This window comes from Schistocerca americana, chromosome 4, assembly GCF_021461395.2.
Source record: "Schistocerca americana isolate TAMUIC-IGC-003095 chromosome 4, iqSchAmer2.1, whole genome shotgun sequence".
NCBI classification, from domain to species: domain Eukaryota; kingdom Metazoa; phylum Arthropoda; class Insecta; order Orthoptera; family Acrididae; genus Schistocerca; species Schistocerca americana.
Window position 1 is genome coordinate 823456506 of NC_060122.1, and position 20846 is coordinate 823477351.

At 47.9% G+C, this 20846-nt stretch overlaps 1 protein-coding gene and 1 non-coding gene across 2 annotated transcripts in view; both read left to right on the forward strand.

Annotated features, from left to right (window-relative positions):
* LOC124613832 (titin homolog) overlaps positions 1-20846 on the forward strand; it is a 1109199-nt gene that overhangs the window by 1031373 nt on the left and 56980 nt on the right. The gene's annotated exons all lie outside the window — the stretch shown is intronic.
* Trnat-ugu lies at positions 4235-4308 on the forward strand. The gene has a single exon. It is a non-coding gene; the product is annotated as a tRNA-Thr (tRNA).

Genomic DNA, 20846 nt, shown 5'->3' on the forward strand with positions numbered 1-20846 from the left:
CAACATTAATTGCTGCTACAGTAGTGAGAACTCAGACAATGAACACCCAAGACAGAACAAAGTTAGAAAAAGAAGAACAGGCGCGCTCTGCTGAGCTCTGACTATCACCTAGCAAAACTGCCTGCTTTGCCAGTGCTGCGGACATACATCTACATCTACATCTACATCTACATTGATACTCCGCAAGCCACCCAACGGTGTGTGGCGGAGGGCACTTTACGTGCCACTGTCATTACCTCCCTTTCCTGTTCCAGTCGCGTATGGTTCGCGGGAAGAACGACTGTCTGAAAGCCTCCATGCGCGCTCTAATCTCTCTAATTTTACATTCGTGATCTCCTCGGGAGGTATAAGTAGGGGGAAGCAATATATTCGATACCTCATCCAGAAACGCACCCTCTCGAAACCTGGCGAGCAAGCTACACCGCGATGCAGAGCGCCTCTCTTGCAGAGTCTGCCACTTGAGTTTATTAAACATCTCCGTAACGCTATCACGGTTACCAAATAACCCTGTGACGAAACGCGCCGCTCTTCTTTGGATCTTCTCTATCTCCTCTGTCAGACCGATCTGGTACGGATCCCACACTGATGAGCAATACTCAAGTATAGGTCGAACGAGTGTTTTGTAAGCCACCTCCTTTGTTGATGGACTACATTTTCTAAGCACTCTCCCAATGAATCTCAACCTGGTACCCGCCTTACCAACAATTAATTTTATATGATCATTCCACTTCAAATCGTTTCACACGCATACTCCCAGATATTTTACAGAAGTAACTGCTACCAGTGTTTGTTCCGCTATCATATAATCATACAATAAAGGATCCTTCTTTCTATGTATTCGCAATACATTACATTTGTCTATGTTAAGGGTCAGTTGACACTCCCTGCACCAAGTGCCTATCCGCTGCAGATCTTCCTGCATTTCGCTACAATTTTCTAATGCTGCAACTTCTCTGTATACTACAGCATCATCCGCGAAAAGCCGCATGGAACTTCCGACACTATCTACTAAGTCATTTATATATATACATTATATATATACATTACCAAGCTGTCTTCTTAACTGCAAGGACACGATCTGACGTACCGGAGGCGATGGCTGGTTGCTTCGACATCCTGTCGTGGTAATGATAATGTCGCGAGTATAGCCCGAAACAAATTATCCTGGTCTGGTTGTACCAGACTAAAGACTTCCTAGCAATACAAATGCGCCTCTGAGGGAGACGAAGAAGGCTCGCCACACAATCACTGACAGTACAGTGCTTGATTTTAACAAGCGAAGTCACACAGTAACTCCGATACAGTCAACTGTAGCCAAAACTGCTCAAGACAGGCAACATAGGCCGCTTGTACGCAGAACGCTCAATTGCCAACTGTACCCGGAAAGTTACGTTGAAGTCGAAACTTCAGCAACTTCGTCAAACAGTTACAATTAAATAAGAGTATATTAGACAGCCAACGGAAGGCAGGCTGTCCAGAGCAGCGAGAGCTCAGTCTTGTAACCTACTCCGACCAAAAAGGCGAGAGCCGCCTCTTCTCAAGAGCACCCGTACAAACAGAACACAGAACATTCCCACTCCCACGACAGTGGCCGTGGTTAAACGTTCCAATCAGCAACTCGAAAGTCGGCGAAAAATTCCACTCTATTGCCGAAGCACTACCATTCCACCAATGGAGATTCTTGGCGCCAATTTCTGCGCCGATTTTGCTATGTCACAGAGCTATGCCCTGAGCAAGCCAATCACAGTTACGATTTTGCAGAAAGCGCGGGAATTTGCCCGCCAAGACTGCCTGGGAACACAAGTCATTCCCACGCCTCGCTGGTAGCCCGCCAGAAAGTGTTTTCGCTAAGTTTCTGCAAAGTAACGGAATCTCTAGCCCAGCCGCTCCTTCAGGCCCCTGCGGGCGTGTCTCCGCCGCTCTTATGACAATGTCGACGTCTGGAAAGCATTTACTCGACTCCATCACACCCGTAGGCTTAACCCTTTCAAGATCAGCATAGCCCGCCTGTCACCAGACCACCCGGGTGACGAGAGACGCTGCGTGGGAAGTCCGCGGGTGAAGGAATAGCGACTTTTCACCGAATGCAATTAGAGAGGAAGATCGAATTACTCAGACTAAGATAGAAATATGAGAGGGGGCTCATGCCACAAGTGTGAACATGCGTGGGCAGACTACAGGCATTGTGAGCGTGTAAATAGGGTGGATGTTGTTTTCTATCTACAACTACACAGATATTCCGCAAGCCACCGTACGGTGCGTGACGGAGGGTACCCTGTAACACTACTAGTCATTTCGTTTCCTGCTCCACTCGCAAATAGAGCGACAGATAAACGACTATCTGTATGACTCCGTATGAGCCCCAATTTCTCTCACCTTATCTTCTGCCGGCCATTGTGGCCAAGCGGTTCTAGGCGCTTCAGTCCGGAACCGCGCTGCTGCTACGGTCGCAGGTTCCAATCCTGCCTCAGACATGGATGTGTGTGATGTCCTTAGGTTAGTTAGGTTTAAGTAGTTCTAAGTCTAGGGGACTGATGACCACAGATGTTAAGTCCCATAGTGCTCAGAGCCATTTCATCAATTTTTGAACCTTATCTTCGTGGTCCTTCCGCGCTATGTGTGTTGGCGGCAGTAGAATCCTTCGGCAGTCAGCTTCAAACGCCCATTCTGTAAATTTACTCAATAGTGTTAGTCAAAAAGATGTGTGTGTTAAATCTTATGGGACTTAACTGCTAAGGTCATCACTCCCTAAGCTTACACACTACTTAACCTAAATTATCCTAAGGACAAACACACACACACCCATGCCCAAGGGAGGACTCGAACCTCCGCCGGGACCAGCCGCACAGTACATGACTGCAGCGCCTGAGACCGGTCGGCTAATCCCGCGCGGCTTAGTCAAAAAAACGTCACCTTCCCTCTAGGGATTCCCATTTGACTCACCGAAGCATCTCTGTAGCACTTACGTGTTGTTCCGCCGACGTTCAAGGAAGTCAGGCTTCCTGTTGTATTTCTCTTGATCTGTCTTGCATTACTGAAATCCTGTTGTTTTCAGGTCCCAACTGTGGACACAGGAACCTCATCAGTTCAGTTGTTGGCAGCAGGCGCGGTCAGTCATTCAATGAGCGCCTCTGCCCGGTTGCAATGTTTACTGTAGCCAGTGGGGCTGCATACCAGCCCACTTGGTCTGCAGCGTCTTGTGCTACAGCCTTTATTTTCTGGAATTCGTGGTCATTTTCAAGACTCCTATTTTCCTTGCTACTTTCTCCCACAAACGTCAGCTGAGAAATTGTTATACGTAAGAATATAACTTTTTTTTAGTAAAAATGTAAATGTCATGTGACTAGGGCCTCCCGTCGGGTAGACCGTTCGCCGGGTGCAAATGTTGACACCACTTTGGTGACTTGCGCGTCGATGGAGATGAAATGATGATGATTAGGACAACGCGACACACAGTCCGTTAGCGGAGAAAATCTCCGACCCAGCCGGAAGTCGAAGCTTTTATTTATTTTTTTTTTAATCTCGTTTTGTTCGCTTTCGTTCGTTGCATCTGCTCGGGGCGGACGTCGTAAGACATCCGTTTAAATGATGATTAAGTGACAACCTCAGCTGCCGACAGGTGTTGTTGATATACCTCGATGTGGATAGCTGAAAATGTGTGCCCCTACCGAGACTCGAACCCGGGATCTCCTGCTTACATGGCAGACGCTCTATCCATCTGTGCCACAGAGGACACAGATGAATAGCGCGACTGCAGGGACTTATCCCTTGCGCGCTTCCCGTGAGACACTCATTCCCAACTGTCCACAATTCTACATATGTAATGTACCTTATAGACAATTGCCCACCCACTCATTACTCGCGCACGCTTTGGCGATTCCCGTAAGAGTTTGGGCAACCTGTGCGCATTCGCACAAACGAAGGACAATGGCTGGGTAGCCTTTTATTCCAGGGAAAAGCTGCAAGGTCATCAACAGTAACAGTTCTTTCGAGAACAAGTTACTGTCTTCGCATATATAGTTAAAAGGCTACCCAGCCATTGACCTTCGTCTGTGCGAATGCGCACAGGTTGCCCAAACTCTTACGGGAATCGACAAAGCGTGCGCGAGTAATGAGTAGGTGGGCAAATGTCTATAAGGTACTATACATATGTAGAATTGTGGACAGTTGGGAATGTGAGTCTCACGGGAAGCGTGCAAGGGATAAGTCCCTGCAGTCGCACTATTCATCTGTGTCCTCGGTGGCTCAGATGGATAGAGCGTCTGCCATGTAAGCAGGAGATCCCGGGTTCGAGTCCCGGTCGGGGCACACATTTTCAGCTGTCCACATCGAGGTATATCAACAACACCTGTCGGCAGCTGAGGTTGTCAGTTAATCATCATTTATTCCAGGGAAAAGCTGCACGGTCACCAACAGTAACTGTTCTTTCGAGAACAAGTTACTGTCTTCGTATACATCCATTTAAGTTTGTTGTTGATCGATTAACTCAATTTTACTACAGAGCGCTGTTACCTCTCTGACCGAACACGATGAGCTACAGCCTGGGCCCTTAGGATTGAAATTCTGTCGCGCAGACCAGTCAGCTACCGGAGGTGGACACCTTTTTTTAGTGCTGTGAGTGCTCCCTGACCTCGCTTGCACGCACGCCTCTCGTGGCCCTCCGTTCCCGCCCAGTGCGTCCGTCACAGTTTGGCGGCGTGCGAGACACAGTGTAAGAAGAGGCGGCGGCGGCGAGCGGGCAGGCCGGCAGAGGCATCTGGCGGCGCGCCACTCAACTCGCGGCGGGCCTAGGGCAAGGGCGGCCGTCCGCTTGTGGGCCGCTGGGAAGTGGGAAGCCCGCGCCGACGGGCCCAGACCCGTTTACCGAGCCGCCCTCGAGCTCATTCCCGCAGCGTCTCCCGCCAGGCGGTCACCACTTCCGTGGAAAAACCGCGTGCCGTCTCGTGCGTAGAACAGCGCGTCCAGCTGTGGTCGCCTATTTGGAGAAAGCCTGGACGCATCTCGCGTTTTCTCCAGATGCTCTCGCAGGAACATTCGTCTGTTGTTCAAAATCTGTTAACTTGTTGGTCTCGCTGCTGTATTTCATACTCAGCTTTCAATTCTGCACCGGTCTGTTGCTGGACGATAACTATTCCCTTGCTACAAATCTGTTAAGTTAAAAATATGAATTGACCTGCTCGCCAAGGGAGAATATTGTCGCTATTTTACCTGTAACCATCAATACATTTCTGTAGCAGATGCACCTAGATTTTGATCTCGAAACTTGAAACATCCGCTTTGGAAAATTATAAATGACAATGCTGGTAAACCTCTTACGTTATTTGCTTTTCAAACAGCTGAGCAAAACTGAACGTACTCAGACATTTCTGTCTTTACTTATTCTGATCAACACTAAACTAAGACACAATATTTTTTTTTAGCGCAACGCAGTCTGACTTTCAATAATCCCTACAAAAGAATGGCCCTGACTGACAATAACCTATACCTTTCATGAATCACTTACCTCACAAAAAATCTTCGTTACTCAAACTACTGCACTGCAGCAAGCGCCAATACTGCCAGCTAAATAAAAGACTCAGACTACTGAAGGCACTAACTACTGATAGCCATACTTAGCAAATGAAAGATTTTGGTAGAGAACAAACAATATATCAGTTCATGACATCCAACCTTACAGATTTACTCTTTCTGATGGACACACGTCCAGATCGTCCGCTCTCAAAATTCTGCCAGCTCTCTCTCCCCACATCCACCACTTCTGGCGGCTCACCTCCAACTGCGCAATGCTACGCGCTGTTCACACCCAACTGCCCAACACTACAATAGCGAATATTTCAACAACGCCAACCAGCCACAGACTGCACACAGCACAGTCAGTGATTTTCATACAGAGCGCTACGTGGCGTTACCAATAAAAAAACCTAAACAGGCTACTTACAAACTATCCTTAGCAAGCATATTGCAGAATCACTTTAATCGTGCTTTACGATGAAAATGCTTAAGTGTTAAAAACATCACTTTGCTTACATTTCAATGAAATTTGACGTTGTCAAAACGGAGCACGCAATCTATTTTGCAAACCACGTTTTCTCATTCGCAATTATCTTTATCTGATTGTATGGAATTATAACAATTTACCCCTTTTTACTCTTCTGAGTCGTCAACAGAACAAATGTTTTCTTACAAAAATTGCGCGTCGAGCAGTCGCTTCACTGTGGCCTGGCCAATTGAGGTCACGTCAACAGAAGTGACCGAAACAGGCGTTATGTGATTCTTCGACTTGTTACTTTTGCAACAAAACACCAGTTCTGATGATGGCTGAAAAGAGTCGAAAGCGGTGAACCGTTGTAAGCACATCCAATGTGATCAGTACACCTGTGAATAAAAATGTATATACAGGGCGTACATAAAGTCCGGGAACACTTCCAATCATTTATTGCAGAATAAGTAAATATTGTACAGATGTAATACATATTGCATTTTGAAGAGTAACTCTGGAAGTTTCTTTTTCTTTTTTTTTTTTTTTTTTTAACAAACATTCAATATGTGAACCCGGCAGACGTCAATACGGTAATCGAATTCTTGCCACACCCGTTCCAGCATGGCATCGTCGACTGTGGCAGTCGCTTCCCGTATTCTCTACCGGAGCTCTTCTACAGCACGTGGTAGAGGCGGTACATACACCAGATATTTAATGTGTCCCCACAGAAAAAAGAGCCGGCCAATGTGGCCGAGTGGTTCTAGGCGCTTCAGCCTGGAATCGCGAGACTGCTACGGTCGCAGGTTCGAGTCCTGCCTCGGGCATGGATGTGAGTGATGTCCTTAGGTTAGGTAGGTTTAAGTAGTTTTAAGTTCTATGGGACTCATGACCTCATATGTTAAGTCCCATAGTGCTCAGAGCCATTTTTGCACAGAAAAAAGTCCCATAGTGATCGGGGAGGCCACTTCATGAAACAGCTGTCCCCTTCTGTAGCACGGCCGGTCCGTCGATGCGGCAGCTCCGTGTTCAGGTATCCACGAACTTCACGATGAAAATGGGCTGGAGACCCATCCTGCTGAAAGATGAACGGAGAGTCCGATTGCACTTGAGGCTTCAGCCATTGCTGCAGCATGCCCAGGTAGGAATATCCAGTGACAGTTCTCTCGGCGCAGTGCTCTCGCACCTGAACTCGCCATGTTTGCGACTAGCGCTGACTATTGGCAAATTGCCAAACTACGCTGTGGCGATATACATGAAAAAAAACTTTCGGGGTTTCTCTTCAAAATGACAAATGTATGATATCTCTACAATGTTTGGTTCTTTTGCAATAAATAATTGAAAGTGTTCCCTGACTTTATGTTCAAAATGGTTCATTCAAATGGCTCTGAGCACTATGGGACTTAACATCTGTGGTCATCAGTCGCCTAGAACTTAGAACTATTTAAACCTAACTAACCTAAGGACATCACACACATCCATGCCCGAGGCAGGATTCGAACCTGCGACCGCAGCGGTCACGCGGCTCCAGACTGAAGCGCCTAGAACCGCACGGCCACACCGGCCGGCGGACTTTATGTACTTAGATTTATTTGCACTGCTAAATAATTTGATACTGTCATTTTATCGCCCTTGTACTTATGTTATTTTCACTGCTGTCTTCCAAAAGTTGCATAGGAAAAACATAACGTATAACGAATTTCAGGATTTAGTGTCCGTCTTACTGCGATTTTACAACCCTTTAGTAGTGCTCTGTGTGTATGTACTGTGCCAAATTAAATGGCACTAAAGATTCCACGTTCAAACGTCGGTACTGTATTCTGTTCCCACGTCGAAAGAGTGCAAAGCTTTGTTTTTTCAATACGGTTGTCTACGAATGGCGACAGGTTGCTTTCTAGTCATGCAGCAATCAATCAAAGGTGATGATAGTGTTAGGCAGTAAAAAGATGACAAAAATGAACGAAACATAACAATAACGTCTATTCTCAAATGTGCTGTAATCACGACGTGGTGGTGGTGGAGGATATTAGTGTTAACGTCCCGTCTATAACGAGTTCACTAGAGACGGAGCACAAGGTCGGATTACGCAAGGATGGGAAAGGAAATCGGCTGCGTCCTTTCAAACGAACCGTCCCGCCATTTGCCTGAAGCTATTTAGGGAATGGCCGGACGCGGGTTTGAACCATCGTCCTCCCGAATGCGAGTCTAGTGTGCTAACCACTGCGTCACCTCGCTCGGTAATCACGACGTCTGGACACGATAAACAGCAATAGTTTGTGTAAACAGCAGCCTCTACTTGGTGAAGGTTTACAGTGTTTCGGTCGTCCGCAACACCGTTTTTGTTGGTCCTTTGATGCTGTTCCATCTACATCCATTCTGCAACTTGTATTTCCCAGAGCTTCATATTCTGCGCGTAGCACATGTCCAATCCATCCCCGACGCTTATCTGTCCTTTTTTCTTGTATATAACAATACTGCGCGTGTTCCAGTTTAATGGTGCGATCTATCCATCTACGCATCTACAGTTACACGGCAGTCAACACTTTGCCTACTTCGCAGCCACGAGGATAGACATACACAGACATACATATATATATATATATATATATATATATGCCATGCAGCAGCGCTGCTCAATCGTTGCTAGAGTACTGGTAATACTTCGTATTTTATTGTCCCTGTCAGTAGATATGGATAAAACGAATAACTCACTAGACTAATTTGGACCCCCCTCTGTTGAATGGGCACGCGAGATTCTGCTTTATAATCATTTAGTCTGCGTGGTCGTGCGGTAGCGTTCTTGCTTCCCACCCCCGGGTTCCCGGATTCGATTCCCGGCGGGGTCAGGGATTTTCTCTGCCTCGTGATGGCTGGGTGTTGTGTGCTGTCCTTAGGTTAGTTAGGTTTAAGTAGTTCTAAGTTCTAGGGGACTTATGACCACAGCAGTTGAGTCCCATAGTGCTCAGAGCCATTTGAACCATTTAGTCTGTAACTAGAATCAAACCGAAGTTTTCCGTCGACGCCAGGCGCCATATGGAAAACGTGATGAGCAGGGTATCTTTGGGCTGACCCCAGCTACACGTTGCAAAACAGAAATTGTAAGTATATTCCGAAACACCAGACAAAATGCGCCTGACGACGCATAAGGTATATGAGTGTGTGTGAGCGCGACGGCTCTTACAGCTGTTTCAGTGCAGGTGCACATTACTTCCGAACTCCTGTGGGAACCGGAATGAGCTGCCAGCGGCAGGAGACTGGACAGGGGTGCCAGTAGGGTGCGACAGGATGGGAATTCGGGGCGTATGGGAAGCCTGCCAGCCGGCCGCTGTGGCCGAGCGGTTCTAGGCTCTTCAGTCCGGAACCGCGCGCCTGCTACGGTCTCATCTTCGAATCCTGCCTCGGGCATGGATGTGTGTGATGTCCTTAGGTTAGTTAGGTTTAAGTAGTTCTAACTTCTAGGGGACTGATGACCTCAGATGGTAAGTCCCATATTGCTCAGAGCAATTTGAACCATTTTGAAGCGTGCCAGAATAGCCGAGGCGATAAAGGCGACTATTAAGTGAGAAATCCGGTCTCGAGATCCGGTCTGTCACAAATTTTCACCTGCATCTTCGGATATATTTCAAAGTCCGAAAGCGGCTAATTTTGCTGGCAGCCGTCGGGTCGTGCGGCGCTTCGGTGTCTCTGCGCGACTGGAGAGGGCTGCATTCAGTTGCACTGAAATGATCGTAGGGCATTTATTGGCCGGGATATGCCCTTCGCGGTTCGGTCGCCGTATTTCAAGTCTTTTTTTTAGTTGACGCCACTTCGGCGACTTGCGTGTCAATGATGATGAAGGACACACAACACCCAGTCCCCTGCCGGGAATCGAACCCGGGCCCCCTTGCGTGCTAGGCGTAACGGTACCGCTGCGCTACGGAGGCACCGGAGGAGTTCAGTTGGACAGTCGCACGTATGCTGCGACCCGGATGTGTCGCCGCAGCTGGCGCACTCAGTTCGCCTCTTTAGGCTGAATGCTTACCACGAAAGAGGGACGCATTGCAGAAAGACCAGGCTGGAGAAACGTTTCGGGTAATGGAATTATCTGCTGCGGTATTCGTTTACAACGGCGTTAGGCGTCCTTGCGGCAGGGGAAAGCAGTTCGCGGTTGACTCATCTGCATCAGTGACGGTGCTGGGAACTGCGAACGCAGCCTTGCGAAAGCTTCTGATGTTCCTGGACAGAGACTAGGTTAGGTGATTCATTGCCTAACGTCCGCTGGGGACCGCCAACTGCTTCCAGAATCACTGCTCCTTCGTTCGCAGAGTATTGTGCGAACAACCTGGCACATCACTCGATGATAATAAACAGAAATACACACGCATACTTCTCTAGGTCGTATTCCCTGTTCACACCACTATCTGTGTGTGACTGATGATTCAGATTCGTTTTCGAACTTCCGAAGATTTCACTCCAGATAACTGTTGTTGTTGTAGTCTTCAGTCCAGAGACTGGTCTGATGCAGCTCTCCTTGCTACTCTATCCTGTGCAAGCTTCTTCATCTCCCAGTACCTACTGCAACCTACATCTTTCTGAATCTGCTTAGTGTATTCATCTCTTGGTCTCCCTCTACGATTTTTACCCTACACACTGCCCTCCTATACTAAATTGGTGATCCCCTGATGCCTCAGAACATGTCCTACCAACCGATCCCTTCTTCTAGTCAAGTTGTGCCACAGATTTCTCTTTCTCCCCAATTCTATTCAATACCTCCTCATTAGTTATGTGATCTACCTATCTAATCTCCAGCTTTCTTCTGTAGCACCACAATTCGAAAGCTTCTATTATCTTCTTGCCCAAAATTTTCATCGTCGACGTTTCACTTCCCTACATGGCTACACTCCGTAGAATAACTTTCAGAAACGACTTCCTGACACTTAAATCTGTACTCGGTGTTAACAAATTTCTCTGCTTCAGAAACACTTTCCTTGCCATTGCCAGTCTTCATTTTGTATGCGCTCTACTTCTACAATAATCAGTTACCAGATAACTGAAGAGATCGTTAATAGGGCCAAAGCCTTTCACAGTGTTTGCATGTACGGTTGATGGCTGTTAGGTGGGTGGCTATGTTTTTGGTGCCCTAGTGTTTAATTTGGGATCGTCGCGTGTCACTTTCAAGTGTTTGAAATAAATGTTCGAAACGTTCAGTGTCTCCATGCGCAAGCCGTTAGTGTGTGAGGCTTTGTCGTCACCTCACGGTTGCACACTTTTACGTCAAATTTTTGCGCGTTGACCTTAAAAAATATGCCTCTTTAGCTCCTCTGCTGTCCTTCGTATTGGCTTTATCCATTTTTACAACAACAAAAAAATCAAATGGCTCTGAGCACTATGGGACTTAACTACTGTGGTCATCAGTCCCCTAGAACTTAGAACGACTTAAACCTAACTAACCTAAGGACATCACACACATCCATGCCCGAGGCAGGATTCGAACCTGCGACCGTAGCAGTCGCGCGGTTCCGGACTGAGCGCCTGAACCGCTAGACCACCGCGGCCGGCTCCATTTTTACAGTCGGATGCATACTTGCTTCAGGAGAAGGTTCGTAGACTTTGAGATGACGTGGTCATTCAATCGAAGTTGTAAACATACTTCGTCATCGGTATCGTATTAGCGCGTAAACACAACGAAGTTTACGTTATATAGTGTTGAGAAAATATTTATCACCACATTCATATCTGCGAACTTTATGGGCTTACATTCAAGCGGAGCGGGAAATGAAAGAAAAAGCATTACGCAACAAAAATATTTTGCTATGAAATAAAAACAAAATAAAATCAATCTCTTCAAAGTGTACTTCCATGAAATCAAATTCTGCTGAGTAACATGCAACACAGTGCAGACGAGCTGCAGTACAGATTGGACGATTCTGTTCCCACTGCACGGTCCTCAAATTACCCTCGATGAAGGTAGAGGCTTTCGGGAGCGCGGTGTAGCCGCGTGGTCTGGGCGTCTTGCCACGGCTCTCCCCGCCGGAGGTTCGAGTCCTCCCTCGGGTATGGGTGTGTGTGTTGTCCTTATCATGAATTAGTTTAAGTTAGATTTAGTAGTGTGTAAGCCTGGGGACCGATGACCTCAGCAGTTTGGTCCCGTAGGAACTTACCACAAATTTCCAAAAAAAAATTTAGAGGCTTTCGGCATCCGGACACGATCCCGGCCCAAAACGCGGCTGACTTGGTGAGTTTTTTGTCCTTCCATATTTAATGTGGTTACACGGGGTGTTCGGAAATTCCCGTTACAGACTTCTAGGACTTGTAGAAGGAGTGAGTACATAATATTTTGAATAGGAACCCACGTCCAGGAAAGTACCGTTTCCATTCTAGGACGGTTTCAATTCACATGTGTAAAGCGCCCAACTCAGGTTGAGGAATTGAATTAGGCGTGACACAATACAGTTGTTAGTTAACAGTTCGGAAGCAAACATAACGAAACATCCATTTATTACTTAAACACATATGTTTGCATAGCACTTAACCATTAAATGTTTACATTATTACAAAACAAAAAAGAGCCCAGCATACTGTATGTACAGAATGGAATGTTTAAATGTTAATACAAACAAATGTGCTCAAGTAATAATGGATGCTTCGTTATGTTCTCTTTCGAATTGTTACCTAATAGTTGTGCTACATCACACCTAATTCAATTCCCCAAGCAGAAGTGGATAAGTTAAACATCTAAATTGAAGCCGTCGTAGAACGGAAACAGTAAGTCTCCGAACGTGGCTACCCAGTCAAAATATCATGTACTCACTCCATTCTACAAATCCTAATTTTTGCACTGTGGCATACCCGAAATCTCCATTGGCCGCCTCTTCCTCAGGAGTCAACCAAATTCTGTACTAGTAGAGCCGATCAGCGGGTCCGGTTAACCAGCGACCGAGTACGGGTCTGGAGAAGTGCTCTCCCTTCGACTATAGCCCGGTACTACCGCAGGAGCCGACGGACAATCACATCCTGTCTGTACCGCGGTCGAGGATCAACGTGTCAATGGCGCCACTGTTCTGTGCACCAATCCGGCGGGCAACTTCCCGTGCTGACAACTCTTCTCGCAATAGAGTCGTGACGCGTGCGCGGTCTGTGCTTGAAATAACCGCTCGACTCGTGTTGACAGACAGAACGACGTAAAGGTGCCACAGTGTCCCACTCACGACTGCAGACGCTCCCTGCTCTGCTCAAGTGAACTGCACCGGGAATGCAGGCTGTGTGTATCTCCACCGCGCAGATGGCAACATGTAGCGGTTTCCTGTATCCGAAGGATTATTGGAGACATGGTTTGCGACCACAAAAACACAAACTCTGCAAGCCATGACGGTGCTTCAAAACATTTTAAACAATTTGTTAGAAAATCGAAATTTGTGGTAAGGTCTTGTGGGACCAAACTGCTGAGGTCATCGGTCCCTGAGTCTGAACACTACTTAATCTGACTTAAACCAACTTACGCTACGGATAACACACACACACACACACACACACACACACACACACACACACCCATGCCTGAGGGAGGATTCGAACCTCCGACGGGGGGAGCTGCACGGACCGGGAAAAGGCGCCTCAGACCGCTCGGCTACCCCGCGCTGCTGTTAGATATGTCTTCAAAATACACTCCTGGAAATTGAAATAAGAACACCGTGAATTCATCGCCCCAGGAAGGGGAAACTTTATTGACACATTCCTGGGGTCAGATACATCACATGATCACACTGACAGAACCACAGGCACATAGACACAGGCAACAGAGCATGCACAATGTCGGCACTAGTACAGTGTATATCCACCTTTCGCAGCAATGCTGGCTGCTATTCTCCCATGGAGACGATCGTAGAGATGCTGGATGTAGTCCTGTGGAACGGCTTGCCATGCCATTTCCACCTGGCGCCTCAGTTGGACCAGCGTTCGTGCTGGACGTGCAGACCGCGTGAGACGACGCTTCATCCAGTCCCAAACATGCTCAATGGGGGACAGATCAGGAGATCTTGCTGGCCAGGGTAGTTGACTTACACCTTCTAGAGCACGTTGGGTGGCACGGGATACATGCGGACGTGCATTGTCCTGTTGGAACAGCAAGTTCCCTTGCCGGTCTAGGAATGGTAGAACGATGGGTTCGATGACGGTTTGGATGTACCGTGCACTATTCAGTGTCCCCTCGACGATCACCAGTGGTGTACGGCCAGTGTAGGAGATCGCTCCCCACACCATGATGCCGGGTGTTGGCCCTGTGTGCCTCGGTCGTATGCAGTCCTGATTGTGGCGCTCACCTGCACGGCGCCAAACACGCATACGACCATCATTGGCACCAAGGCAGAAGCGACTCTCATCGCTGAAGACGACACGTCTCCATTCGTCCCTCCATTCACGCCTGTCGCGACACCACTGGAGACGGGCTGCACGATGTTGGGGCGTGAGCGGAAGACGGCCTAACGGTGTGCGGGACCGTAGCCCAGCTTCATGGAGACGGTTGCGAATGGTCCTCGCCGATACCCCAGGAGCAACAGTGTCCCTAATTTGCTGGGAAGTGGCGGTGCGGTCCCCTACGGCACTGCGTAGGATCCTACGGTCTTGGCGTGCATCCGTGCGTCGCTGCGGTCCGGTCCCAGGTCGACGGGCACGTGCACCTTCCGCCGACCACTGGCGACAACATCGATGTACTGTGGAGGCCTCACGCCCCACGTGTGGAGCAATTCGGCGGTACGTCCACCCGGCCTCCCGCATGCCCACTATACGCCCTCGCTCAAAGTCCGTCAACTGCACATACGGTTCACGTCCACGCTGTCGCGGCATGCTACCAGTGTTAAAGACTGCGATGGAGCTCCGTATGCCACGGCAAACTGGCTGACACTGACGGCGGCGGTGCACAAATGCTGCGCAGCTAGCGCCATTCGACGGCCAACACCGCGGTTCCTGGTGTGTCCGCTGTGCCGTGCGTGTGATCATTGCTTGTACAGCCCTCTCGCGGTGTCCGGAGCAAGTATGGTGGGTCTGACACACCGGTGTCTATGTGTTCTTTTTTCCATTTCCAGGAGTGTAGATTAGATTCATACTAGTTCCATGGATCATGAATACGATATTTCGTAATGATGTGGAACGAGTCAAATTTTCCAATACATGACATAATTAAGTTAATTTAACAACATAATTAAGTTAATGAGAAGACGGCGTTGCACGAGCAATGCAAGACCGACTAGTGTGCAACTGCAGTGAACATTCGTCAGTGATACATCTCAGAAACGAAGCTTTAGTTGTTGTCTTCACTATAACAGTCCTTAAGCCCACGGAATTATCCAGTGACGTATTGGCGTCTCATTGTGCTAAAATAAGAAATGTCGCGAATTTGTGAAATGTTTCAACGAAATCAAGTGAAATGCACTATAAATCTCGGCAACTTAGCTAAATAACTCCTGCAGAAAACCGCGATTTTTTTTTTTTTTTTTTTTTTTTTTTTTTTTTTTTTTTTTTTTTTGAGATGGTTGTAACATATTTCAGGTACCGGCTGCTGCAAACAAACGAAATGTACACACATCACAAGCAGATACTGAGAGTCGGTCGACCACGTTTACAAACTGGCTGCCCCACTTAACGCAACGTAGATGTTAAACCAAATGTGCGAATATGTATGTTTTCTGTAATGGATCTGTGTGTGCACTTTAACGGGTTTCACGAGGCGTTTGAAAGAACGGTACAGCGATACGATACTTTCGTAGTTCGCAGCTAAACATCGTGAGAAAGTACACGTAGGCGAAGGCAGTCGGCAAAGAGCAGTTTCCGCCCCGTTATGCAACGTTTACACAGCAAACCGACCAGTCATACCCGTTCTGTCCTTCCTGTATATTTAGCACACTTCCCGCCCCTTCCTCTAAACTAAAACAAACTTCATGTTACTATGACTCTCGCTTGAATGGCTTTCAAATGGAGATGAGAAAGTATATAGTCACATTCCTAATGTTCATAGTTGCTCCAGTATCTCCATTATTCAGTGATGTCTGTAGAGTTTAGCGAACAGAACTTGCCGCCAGGAGTGGCTGAGCGGTTCTATGCGCTACAGTCTGGAACCGCGGGACCGCTACGGTCGCAGGTTCGAATCCTGCCTCGGGCATGGATGTGTGTGGTGTCCTTAGGTTAGTTAGGTTTAAGTAGTTCTAGGGGACTGATGACCTCAGAAGTTACGTCCCATAGTGCTCAGAGCCATTTGAACCATTTGAACAGAACTTCAGTAAGAATGTAAATGTAAATATCTTGTAGGACTGTTTGCTGGAAATATTCGCTAGAGGTTCAGCTGCCTATAACGGAAATACTCGCTACAAACTGTTGCTCTTCTTTAGCCTTATGAACGAGGCGGTAATAAAGGAGGAGAGTGTGAGAAAAAAAGTTTCGCTGAGCCTGAAAAAGTCCCAGCAAGGAGCGTCGTTTGAGATTTCCCGACAGTTCTGGCGTTGCTCTTTCCCAGTTTCTATAAATTTGTTTACTATTCATATGAGTACACAAAAAATGAAAGGAACATGATTCAAAATAGGTTCAAATAGCTCTAAGCATTGTGGGACTTAACATGTGAGGTCATCAGTCCCCTAGAACTTAGAACTAGTTAAACCTAACTAACCTAAGGACATCACACACATCCACACCCGAGGCAGAATTCGAACCTGCAACCGTAGCAGCAGCGCGGTTCCGGACTGAAGCGCCTAGAACCGCTCGGCCACAGCGGCCGGCTTCAAAATAGGGGACTCATCATGCAGCCTACACTTGCTATATTAGTTTTCACGCATGCAGCGAGATCGCTACTCTATGTACCAATGTTTCCGATGCTAATATTGGTTCGAGAATTAATCACGATCCAGCTACATTTCACGAAAGTAACCAAACTCTAAAACCGCCCAGAAATTCGTTAAGACTTAAATTTCGCATGAAAAATTGTAAACTGGAATGGGTTAATCAAGCATCTGTTCCACAAGCTAGGAAAACATGAATACTGGTCGCGTTCACACAGGGGCTAACAAATTTCAACACCCCGCTCCCCCCACCCCTTCCGCGGCCCATCAGTTTAAGTACTGATCAGCTTTTATTAAGACAAACGGAACTGCGGGCACACATTTCATTAATATGTCTGACATTAATGAACAATGGCAACCGAGCTGTAAGTGAACCTAATTTTTAATAAAAGTGGCGCATCGTGACGCGTACTGAAGACAGCCGGCATTTGCGTTGGGGCGGCACGCTGTCCTGGTGTGACTCGCTTCGAGACGCCATTGCCAACGCCGCTGTCGGCGTCTGGGGTCCTCCCACTATCATTATTTTAAAGTCACGCATGACCGTCCAGCGTTCAGAACACTGCGCCAGCAAGATACTTTGGAACTTTGCTCTCGTAAATACACTCCTGGAAATAGAAAAAAGAACACATTGACACCGGTGTGTCGGACCCACCATACTTGCTCCGGACACTGCGAGAGGGCTGTACAAGCAATGATCACACGCACGGCACAGCGGACACACCAGGAACCGCGGTGTTGGCCGTCGAATGGCGCTAGCTGCGCAGCATTTGTGCACCGCCGCCGTCAGTGTCAGCCAGTTTGCCGTGGCATACGGAGCTCCATCGCAGTCTTTAACACTGGTAGCATGCCGCGACAGCGTGGACGTGAACCGTATGTGCAGTTGACGGACTTTGAGCGAGGGCGTATAGTGGGCATGCGGGAGGCCGGGTGGACGTACCGCCGAATTGCTCCACACGTGGGGCGTGAGGTCTCCACAGTACATCGATGTTGTCGCCAGTGGTCGGCGGAAGGTGCACGTGCCCGTCGACCTGGGACCGGACCGCAGCGACGCACGGATGCACGCCAAGACCGTAGGATCCTACGCAGTGCCGTAGGGGACCGCACCGCCACTTCCCAGCAAATTAGGGACACTGTTGCTCCTGGGGTATCGGCGAGGACCATTCGCAACCGTCTCCATGAAGCTGGGCTACGGTCCCGCACACCGTTAGGCCGTCTTCCGCTCACGCCCCAACATCGTGCAGCCCGCCTCCAGTGGTGTCGCGACAGGCGTGAATGGAAGGACGAATGGAGACGTGTCGTCTTCAGCGATGAGAGTCGCTTCTGCCTTGGTGCCAATGATGGTCGTATGCGTGTTTGGCGCCGTGCAGGTGAGCGCCACAATCAGGACTGCATACGACCGAGGCACACAGGGCCAACATCCGGCATCATGGTGTGGGGAGCGATCTCCTACACTGGCCGTACACCACTGGTGATCGTCGAGGGGACACTGAATAGTGCACGGTACATCTAAACCGTCATCGAACCCATCGTTCTACCATTCCTAGATCGGCAAGGGAACTTGCTGTTCCATCAGGACAATGCACGTCCGCATGTATCCCGTGCCACCCAACGTGCTCTAGAAGGTGTAAGTCAACTACCCTGGCCAGCAAGGTCTCCGGATCTGTCCCCCATTGAGCATGTTTGGGACTGGATGAAGCGTCGTCTCACGCGGTCTGCACGTTCAGCACGAACGCTGGTCCAACTGAGGCGCCAGGTGGAAATGGCATGGCAAGCCGTTCCACAGGACTACATCCAGCATCTCTACGATCGTCTCCATGGGAGAATAGCAGCCTGCATTGCTGCGAAAGGTGGATATACACTGTACTAGTGCCGACATTGTGCATGCTCTGTTGCCTGTGTCTATGTGCCTGTGGTTCTGTCAGTGTGATCATGTGATGTATCTGACCCCAGGAATGTGTCAATAAAGTTTCCCCTTCCTGGGACAATGAATTCACGGTGTTCTTATTTCAATTTCCAGGAGTGTAATTACTTGAATAAGAGATTAGAAGCTACTTTTAGCAGTTTCTAGATCTACATCTACATCCATACTCCGCCAGACACCTGACGGTATGTGGCGGAGGGTATCTTGAGTACCTCTATCGGTTCTCTCTTCTATTCCGGTCTCGTATTGTTCGTGGAAAGGAAGATAGTCGGTGTGTCACTGTGTGGGCTCTAATCTCTCTCCTCATGGTGTCTTCGCGAGATATACGCAGGAGGCAGCAATATACTGCTTGACTCCTCGGTGAAGGTATGTTCTCGAAACTTCAACAAAAGCCAATACCGAGCTATCTCTCTTGCAGAGTCTTCCACTGGAAGACTTTATATAATTATAATGTAAGTGCAATTACATTAGTGTAAATGTTAGTGTCGCGTGAAATAGCGTAAAACTTGGTAAAAAGTGTATTTTCTTATTGTGACTACAATCGTAATTTTAGGCCTACTTTTACGCGCGATTATCGTACGAAAAGAGTAACATAAATGTCCATTTCACTCATTTCGTTGTGCCTAGCGTTAAAATCAACCAGCGATGTGTGATAAGCGTGGATGTTGTCGCAGATTAACTAAACAGGAAGTATTTTACACAAATTGTAGGTTATGGTATCATTGGGACGATTGCAGAGGAGAAAAGAATAGGCTGACCAGGGGTGCTCTTCAAAGGAATTGTGGGTTATGCCAGAAGGGCCGGAAAGTCGTGAGACAGGAGGCTAAGGTTTGTGACCTTGAGGCAGGGACAGAAAACGCGAATCTTGAATTACGACAGCTGAAGGGTGGAGAAGAGAAAGGATGATGGGGAAAGGCGGCAAGCAAAGGGTGAATAGCTGAAAATTTTGTTGGAAGTGTTACCAGGAGGTCGAGCGAAGAGCGATGGTGAGTGGTCCTGTGGAGTGCCGAGGCGCTAATGAAACATCGATCAGTCCAGCGTGACTGCGGAATGCTGTCGGAGCCTCAGCGCTCTCGATGAGTGAAGTTCCCGGCTCACTGCATACCCCTGCAACCAGTTGTCTGCATGGCGTGAAGACGGCGCAGCACCCGCAGCAACGGGCCAGCCCGAGTGGCGGTCCCAGCGTGCGCCTGGCAAGCTGGTGCTTGCACTGCCCACCACCTGAGCTGACTAGCCTGCGGGCACATCATTTCTTCATTCACAGGGGGTCGACCCAGCTCCCCTCCCGAATCAGTCACCGTTGAAGCTGGCAGGAAGTCACCGTTCTTAACTAGAGTTGTGGCGATTCGTGAATGAGTCGTTCATTTGAAAGACTCTAAATAAAGAATCGTAAGAATCGAATCGTGATACAGACGAATCGTCGTTCAAAAGAATCGTAAGAACGATTGCGTGTTTCCGAGTCGTGACGATTCCAAGTTCCAACGATTGATCGATTCTTAGTACGTTATGCTTCGAAGGCAACTTTCGAATCACGCCGAATGATTACGACTGCCAGATGGCAGTCAGATGGGGGATGCGTGTGAAGAAAGGAAGCTCGGAACGAACAAACGAAGTAATACCGTCTTTAAACAAAAGCTTTTTAATTAATAATTTCAAGTTCGAGTTTTCGAATGTTACCGTGTTCAGATTCACATTAAATTTTACTGAAGTAATGTCGCTGTATACGATTGAATCCTACTGTTTAGAAGTACATCTTCTCACGCAAATAATAGTGACAGCGGCAAGTTCTCAGACAAATTAAAAGCAAAATACCTATGCTTTGTATTTAGAAGAAATGAAAGTTAAGCTAAATTTGCTGTGTGGGAGGGCTGTCAGCTGCGTTATGAATTACAAGGGTGATGTGGACTTGGAAAGACATCTTAGCACAGAAAAACATAGGATGATATGAGCCAAACCACATCTGCCTCACTGCTAGATTTTGTTACTATAAAACAGACGTCTGTAGTTAAATACGTTCAAGCCACACAACGAAACTGGCATACCACGTAATTATGCACCACCTTTCGCACAAATCGACTCCTCTGTCCTGGCATACTGAAATAAAACAATAGATGCAATCAAATCAAACGTGACCTTTCATCAATTA